Genomic DNA, 9,030 nt, shown 5'->3' on the forward strand with positions numbered 1-9,030 from the left:
TATATATATTCATTCATGTATCTGTGACTTTCCTTCCCTCAAATGATTTTGGTGATATTATTTACATGAACGCTCCTACAAGAACCCTGCAGATGTTGGATGCTGTCTATCATGGTGCACTAAGATTCATAACTGGTTGTGATTATCGTACCCACCACTGCACTCTGTATTCATTGGTTAACTGGTCATCATTAACTTCACGCAGACTCTCTCACTGGTACATTTTCATCTTTAAATCACTTCTTGGTCTGCTGCCTTCATACATCTCGTCCTACATGTCTCTGCGTGAGTGCAGCTACGGAGTGCGCTCTCAGGACATCATTACCTGCAGTGTTCCCTCAGTGAGGACTGAACTAGGCAAAAGGGCCTTCTCCTACTCCGCTCCTGTTTCCTGGAATATCTTACAAAAAGATTTGAAGCTCTCGACCTTGACCTCTGTAAGTGGCTTTAAGAATCTGTTGGACTCCTGGCAGGGTCCAATGCAGACATGTTCCTGTTTTTAGTTTTCTACATTTGTCTTGGAATCTAGCTGTTTTTTGTTTTGTTACCTTTTTCCTTTTAGCCATCCTATTTGTTAAAAAAAACAAACAAAAAAAAAACTGTAGTATGAGTTTTTATAACTGCTTATTGTTGTTGCTGTTGTCCATTGTTGTCATCTTTCTTTGTTGAAATCAGGTCTCTCTTGTAAATGAGTCCTCGAGGCTCAATGGTATTTACCTGTATAAATAAAGGTTGATTGATTGATTCATGGGCAGCACGGTGGCGCAACTGATAGAGCTGCTGCCTCTCAGCGAGCAGGTCCCTGGTTCAAACCCCGGTCCAGGGGCCTTTCTGGGTGGAGTTTGCATGTTCTCTCCGTGCATGCGTGGGTTTTCTCTGGGTACTCCGGTTTCCTCCCACAGACCAAAAACATGCATGTTAGGCTGAATGGTAACTCTAAATTGTCCCTAGGTGTGAGTGAGAGAGTGAATGGTTGTTTGTCTCGTTTGTCTCTGTGTGGCCCTGTGATGGACTTGCGACCCGTCCAGGGTGTACCCCGCCCCTCGCACAGTGATTGCTGGACATGGGCACCAGCGACCCCCGTGACCCAAAATGGAATAAGCGGGTAAAGATAATGGATGGATGGATGGATGATTGATTCATTCATTACACTCAGACTGATATATTTCAGATGTTTATTTCTTTTAATGTTGATGATTATAACTGACAATTCAATATCTTAGAAAATTAGAAAATTTCATTTTTAAATTAAATAATAAAATAAAATTAATAACAGCAACATTAATAATAATAATAAATTTAATTAAATTATAATAATGATAATAACACTAATAATAAAATAATAATAAATAAATAAAATAATTATTTATCTTTTTTTATTTATTTAAAATAAGAATATTACTTAAGACCAATTAAGAAAAAAAGGATTTTTATAAATGTTGGCCAACTGAAAAGTATGAACATGATAAGTATGAGTATGTACAGCACTCAATACTTTGTTGCTACTTTTGCCTGGATTACTGCATCAATGCTTCGTGGCACAGAGTCGATCAGTCTGTGTCACTGCTCAGGTGTTATGAGAGCCAAGGTTGTTTTGATAGTGGCCTTCAGCTCTTCTGAATTGTTGGGTCTGTTGTATCACATCTTCCTCTTCACAATACTCCATAGATTTTCTATGGGGTCAGGTGAGTTTGCTGGTCAGTTAAGAACAGGGATACCATGGTCCTTAAACCAGGTACTGGTAACTTTGTCACTGTGTGCAGGTGCCAAGTCCTGTTGGAAAATGAAATCGGTATCTCCATAAAGTTGCTGAAATACATCAACTTTTTCATGATATTCTAATTTTATGGCCAGCACCTGCATATTATGAGAATTTAGATATAAATAGGGCTGAGTACCGAACCGAGGTGCTTAAATGGCACCGACCGAACGGCACCGGTCGGTGTATGGATTGAAACTTCACTCTTTTTTCGGTGTCAAATAGGGCTGCAACAACGAATCGATAAAAATCGATAAAATCAATAAAAATCGATAAAAATTGATGATTAAAAGCGTTGGCAACAAATTTCATTATCGATTTGTTGTGTCGCACGATTATGCATCTTTCACGGCGACGCAGAGCTGTTTTGTTCACGGGCAGTTTATTGTCAATGCTGACTGACTGAATAAAGTTTGGGAAAAAAAAAACCTCTGCAGCGCGAGTTGAACAGATCGAGGGGGGAGGTGGAAGCAGAGCAGAGGCTGTTTTCAAAGGAAATTAAGTAAATTTTACAAATGACCAACGCAGCGACAACTGTTCGACCCAAGTCCTCCAAAGTGTGGGAGCTCTTCACAAAGATAAAAAATGAGAAACATGCTGCTTTGAAAATTGACATGACACGGGAGAATCACGCTGATAAACGTAAACATCTCGGAGTCACGAGGAGGAAGAAGGACTCCTTCAAGGAGCAGCAGCTGATACATGTCTCACTCCCATCTCATGTTGGCAGGTGAGTCTCTACAATATAACACATTGTTCTGTTCAATTTCGTATAGGCGTCGCCCTTTAAGGCTGTCGCTGGTGGGTTTTATCCCATCATGCAAAGCATCACACTGAAAAAATTTAGTCCACGCCCACCTGTTGTGTGGGCCCCACCCGGTCCGTATAAATTACGTTAAGAGCGGGTAGTCGGCTCCCATTTTTCTTCAGCAAGCTAATAGCACTGTCAGAAGAACAAAGATGGGAAGTTGTCCAGCTTGACCAGCACAACCTTTGTTAAGGCTGCCTGTGGTCCCGCCACGCCAACCTCCTGCCGTCCCGGTGAGTTCTCCTCCCCGAGGAGAAGCAGACGAACAGCCTTGTTTCAAGATAAGTGCCGAGGAATATTTCTCAGTGGCGGGTCGCTACACGCTAGACGGCGCCATAGACCCTTTTTTACTTTTATTGCGACTCTCGGAGCAAATCGAATTGTTCCTCCGGGACAGGCGACGTCAGCAGCACCCACTGCTCACTATCTCCTGGAGAGCGTAGTGTCGGAACGAGGGGGGCTGAGCAGATGCTCACCCCCCCTTTTTGTATCAGCGACCACACCACTCCCAGCCGTTGGTGCCCTCCTATCGGAACTGCCCAGCATAATCCAGGAGGCGGCTGACAAGAAGGGACTTTTTTTTCCATCCCTCTCCTTCCCCCGCCCAGATTGGATGATCTGGCGGGAAGGTTTTTGGCTCCACCCCGGCTCGCCGTCCTGATCCCATCTGGCCTCGTTTCCCAGCAGTGACGTCCTACTGGAATGAGGCTGCAGCCAGACCTGGTAGACTGAGAGCACCGGTTTCCACATCCGTGCCCATCACCAGAGTGAAGGGGTTTTACCGGGCGGAAATTCCCTCTGTGCCCCCCTGGAGCCAAGCTTGGTGGTGGCTCTCGGAGCAAAGATGTCCAGGTTGGACCAGCGTCCTGCGCCTCCGGGGAGGCATGACCAGACGGTGACGTCGCTCTCCAACCAAGCTCACCAGCATGCGTTCCAGGCGACTGCAGCGAACAATACATTTCTCCGCTGACGTACAGCATCTCAGAGGCTGGAGGGACATACCTGCCTCAGGAGACGAGGAGCTCCCTCTGCAGGCGTCTGACGTCACCCTCAACCTGTGCGCCACATCTGCTGTCTGCCTTGTCTTGCATCGCAGCCTGGATGACAATGGCTCAGAGGTTCACCTGTCTTGTCACTCCCCCTCCCTGTCAGAGAAGCTGCAAATGGACTCGCTGGAAGGCCCCATCACGACGGACGTGCTGCTCGGAGCCAATTTTCAAGCCGGAGGATGTCGGAGACTGTGCGCCATCTGATTAAGTCGCACCTCTCCTCTCGCCCCCCCGCCGCTGGAGAGAGTGCTGTGGCCGAGACAGCAGAGATGCTCCACAGCTGCAGCAGCATCTTCTCACTCCGCTCCGCCGCCAGCCCCTCCCGTCAGAGTACAGCCCTCCTCATCCCGACAAGCTGCAGGGCTCACGAGGGAGAAGATTTTAAAATGATTCATTGCGAAGGATGGGTGTGCATAATGATGGTTTGAGTTTTTGGAATAAAACGTAAACATCATTCAGGAATTAAAGTGTCTTGTTTTCAGCCTGACTGTCAGTTCGTGCGATCTCACAGCGGCTTTTCCTCACACATCCTCCACACAAGCAAGCCTGTGTACTCTAACAGGGTTTAAATCACCGCAGCCCGAGAAAACAGGCAAAATGCGCGCGTGAGTGACGCAGCAGTCAAAGTGAATGTTTTGAGCAGACCGAGTCCAGTGGGAAACCTCGCTCTCAGCCCAAGCTGTGCGCTGCCTCCACACCGCACGCCAGCTCACATCAGCATGGATGTGAGCCTGTGCGCGGCACAGAAGCGCTGCACACCCACGGCAGCCCTAAACCTACATGGTCCCGCATGCTCAGTGGCGCGCACCTTCCCTCAGTGCACGTCAGCTCACATCAGCACGGATGTGAGCCTGCAGCCTGAGCGCAGCACGGAAGCGCCGTGCCCCAAGGCATCAGCAGTCCTCATCCATAGCCTCACATGCTCAGGGGTGCGCGCACCTTCCCTCAGCACACACCAGCTCACATCAGCATGGATGTGAGCCCACAGCCTGTGCGCGGCATAGAAGCGCCGCGCACCCGCGGCAGCCCAAAACCTACATGGTTCCGCGTGCTCGGGGGCATGCACCTTCTCTCAGCGCACGCCAGCTCACATCAGCACGGATGTGAGCCCACAGCCTGAGCGCAGCACAGAAACGCCGCGCCCCCGTGGTATCGGCAGCCCGCACATGGCCCCACATGCTCAGAGGCGAGCGCTTTTTCCCTCAGCGCACGCCAGCTCACATCAGCACGGATGTGAGCCCGCAGCCTGAGCACAGCATAGAGGCGCCGCGCCCCTGCGGCATTGGCAGCCCGCACACGGCCCCGCATGTTCAGGGGCGAGCGCTTTTTCCCTCAGCGCATGCCAGCTCACATCAGCATGGATGTGAGCCCGCAGCCTGTGAGCAGGACAGAAACGCCGCGCACCCGCAGCAGTCCTAAACCGGTTCCGCATGCTCGGGGCGCGCGCACCTTCCCTCAGCGCACGCCAGCTCACATCAGCATGGATGTGAGCCCGCAGCCTGAGTGAGGTACACATGACGGCGGTGATTGGCGTCCGTAAATAACGTGACGCAGCATAAATGCGTGCCCGCTTCCAGAACTTTACGCGGAGTGGCAGCGATCGTGCGCTTCAGATAGATGGATGAACCGTTTTATCAGCAGGGGATTCATGCTGCAGTACAGCTCAAACCCCCAAGAAAAAGCTGTTTGGGAGCCGATTACCTGCTCTTAACGTAATTTTTACGGACCGGGTGGGGCCCACACAACAGATGGGCGTGGACTAAATTTTTTCAGTGCTATGCTTTGCATGACGTGATAAAACCCACCAGCGACAGCCTTAAAGGGCTATGCCTATACTCATAGAATCTGGGGTTACAGTACGTAACCAACGTTTCCAAGTGAGAAAACGTAACGTCGGTCTCTCTGGTAGATGAAGCTGCTTGTTTGTTTGTTATCTGATTAATGACAGTGATAGAGAACGTGTGTTACTTTTTATTTAATTTAGTTGGTACAATCAGTGTTTAAATGGGATTTATAAATAAATCTAACACAAAGATAATAATTTAATAATTAAGCTTCAACTTTTAATTTGCTGGCAAAATCTGAAGACACTACATGTATGGCAGGATGAATTGCATTTACACAGGAATTAAAGTAATTTATTACATCTACTCAAATGTGTGTAATTAAGTATTATATATATATATATATATATATATATATATATATATATATATATATATATATGTGTGTGTGTGTGTGTGTGTGTGTGTGTTTAATTGCTCTTTTAGCTACGTTTGCCTGAATCTAACACTGCAAGTGAAGCAAGGCATTTCTTGAGTTGCTGTAAACTATGCTATAATACATATTTAGTCTCATTCCAGAAAACAACAACAAACAATGACAGCCTTCATGATGGACAGACATCATGGACACCACAGCAGCAGCTATCTTCACTGAAAACATCCTTATATGAGAGTTGCTGACACGAGGCCTCTGTCGATGGTTGAAGACAAAGGCTTCACTACAATGATCCACACTTTTAACCCAGGTTACAATAATCCACACTTTTAATCCAGGTTACACTCTTCCCTCAAGGACACATTTTACAAAGTAGCTACATATTTGCAGATATAAAGCATACGTTTGTATATATATATGTGTACATTTATTTTTTCAAGCTATTTGACTAACTTTTATTTTTTATTATTCAATATTTTACTAACAGAATAGTCAAATAGCAACCTGTTTTTTGTGCGAATTGCTTTGTCAGTCAAATGTTCAATTTTTGAATAAAGGGGTGGAAATTAAAAAGGTGGGGGTTTTTTTGCCGATTCATCCATTAATCGAAAAATCGGCCTATGAATCGATTATTGAAATAATCGTTAGTTGCAGCCCTAGTGTCAAGTTTCGATATTGGCTGTAAGGTGTCACGTGGTTTCAGCACGCAAGCTGGTAAAACACCAGCCATATGATGAAACAGACTACGTGTTTACACCCAGAGCTGTATAGAGCTGCCGCACCTAATCTATGTATGATGTATGTCTATGGTGCTGGTGACGACCACAGACAGGGTTCACGTGTGCAGCGCGTATGTTGTCGAATGGCTCCGACAACACACGAGCAGAAAGTTGCTCCGTGTTTCTCTGCAAGAAGACAAGAAGCAGCCTCCCCCCTCCTCCTCTCAGCGTTAGTCAGTCTCTGTGTGTGTGTGTTAAACGGACTGAATCAACATTCCACAGCCGGACTCGTCTTCATCAAAGAACTCCCGAGGACGGCTCTGTGTCTGTGTTTCAGATGGTGAGTTTACGTTTGTTAACGTTACTGCAGCTTAACACGTACATCGCAGTGAAATAACGCTAACTTTAAGATATCCTGATGCATGCTCAATAATCCAGGTAGAAAAATACAAAAAAGTTCAATCTGGTCCTCTGGACATTCAAAAAAAACAAAACAAAGCAAAAAAATATAGAAACGTTTCGTCTCTCACCCGAGAGACTTCCTCAGTCTGAGTGCTGTACACAGCTCAGTCTCTTAAATAGCACCTTCTCAGAGTGGATCAACCAGTTTTGCTGCTGACAACCAAAACCAGCTGATCACATGCTCAAGAAGGACCATCAGCCTAACAATGTATCATTAGCACCCTGATGGCTGTTTACTATTCACAAAGGGCTGAGTGATACTAGCAATCACAGCATTGTAAGAGGGGGACAATTGAACACGTAGGCCTCCACCCCTGTTTAACGATGGACGATTTCTTTTCACAAAGATGGCCTCCTTTACTCCTCTCTCAAACCATCGTTCCTCTCTATCCAGGATGTGAACATCTTCATCCCTGAAAGAGTGACCGCTGGCCTGGAGATGAGTGTAGATCGCAGAATCCTGGCCTGATGATGTTGATCTTCTGTGCTGGGCCATCCTTTTGGCCAGTGGCTGTTTTGTTTCCCCGATGTAACACTGATCACAGCCCTCCTGACACTGAACAGCATACACAACATTACTCTGTCCAGTCTTTGTAACGTACTAATAACGTACTAATAGCTCATCAACACCATCACTATTCCAATAACAACACATTCAGTGTAGAACAACAATCCAGTAGTCAATTACATGCCAGGGAGACAGAAAAGTGGGTGAAGAATTTATCTGACAGACAGCTCACCCAGCCGGAGACAGAGATTCTTGCCAGGGGACTGAACTTTGCGGTTGCACCAAGTAGAATTCCTCTGGTGGAGATGATCACAGCTACTGAGTCAGCCATCCGCAACAACAAAATTAAAGAGGCTGAAACAGAACAGCTCAGAATCAAAGTTTCAGCCTGCCTCAGCAATGCAAAACCACCACCTTCCAACATCAGTAGAGAGGAGAGGGACGCACTCACCACTCTTAGCAAGGACAAAAACATCATCATGCTCCCAGCAGACAAAGGAAGGTGCACAGTGATTTTGAACCAGAAAGACTATCATGAGAAAGTTATGACACTCCTTAGTGACTTAAACACTTATGAACCTCTGAAAAGAGATCCAGGAAGTGGTTACAAGAAGAAATTGATAGATTGCCTGAACATTTTGGAGCAGGACAAGGCTATTGACCGTTTGCTGTACCACAGACTGTACCCAGGGGAGGCCACATCTAGTCTGTATGGTTTACCTAAAATCCACAAACAGGGTGTACCTTTAAGACCAATTGTTAGCATGATTAACTCTGTCACTTACAATGTTTCCAAATATCTGGCGTCTGTACTCATCCCTTTAGTTGGCAGCTCAGAACACCACATACAGAACACCATGGACTTTGTGAATAAGGTGAGGGATGTCATCATAGAGACTGATGAAACAATGGTCTCTTTTGATGTCACATCACACTTTACGTGCATTCCTGTTGATGATGCAGTAGAGGTGGTCAGTTTAAAATTAAAATCAGACACCACTCTGAGCAGCAGGACAACGCTTTCCATAGAACAACTGTGTCAACTCTTGAAACTGTGCCTGCAGTCAACCTACTTCACATATGAGGAGCAATATTATAGGCAGAAACATGGGTGTGCTATGGGGTCTCCAGTTTCTCCTATTGTTGCCAACCTTTACATGGAGGAGGTAGAAAAGAGAGCCTTGACGTCCTTTTCAGGGAAACCACCAAGTCATTGTTTCAGGTATGTTGACGACACCTGGGTTAAAATTAAATCTCAGGAAGTCCAACATTTTACTGACCACATCAACTCTGTGGATAAATACATCAAGTTCACACGAGAAGATGTAAAAAATGGCAAGTTGGCTTTCTTGGACTGTGAGGTCTCAGTCTCTGATAGAGGACATTTGCAAACTGAGGTGTACCGCAAACCCACCCACACAGACCAGTATTTGCAGTTTGACTCCCATCACCCTTTGGAGCACAAGTTAGGAGTCATCAGGACTCTGTATCACAGAGCAGACAGC

Source organism: Nematolebias whitei, chromosome 21 (genome assembly GCF_014905685.2).
Source record: "Nematolebias whitei isolate Nwh7 chromosome 21, NemWhi1, whole genome shotgun sequence".
NCBI lineage: Eukaryota > Metazoa > Chordata > Actinopteri > Cyprinodontiformes > Rivulidae > Nematolebias > Nematolebias whitei.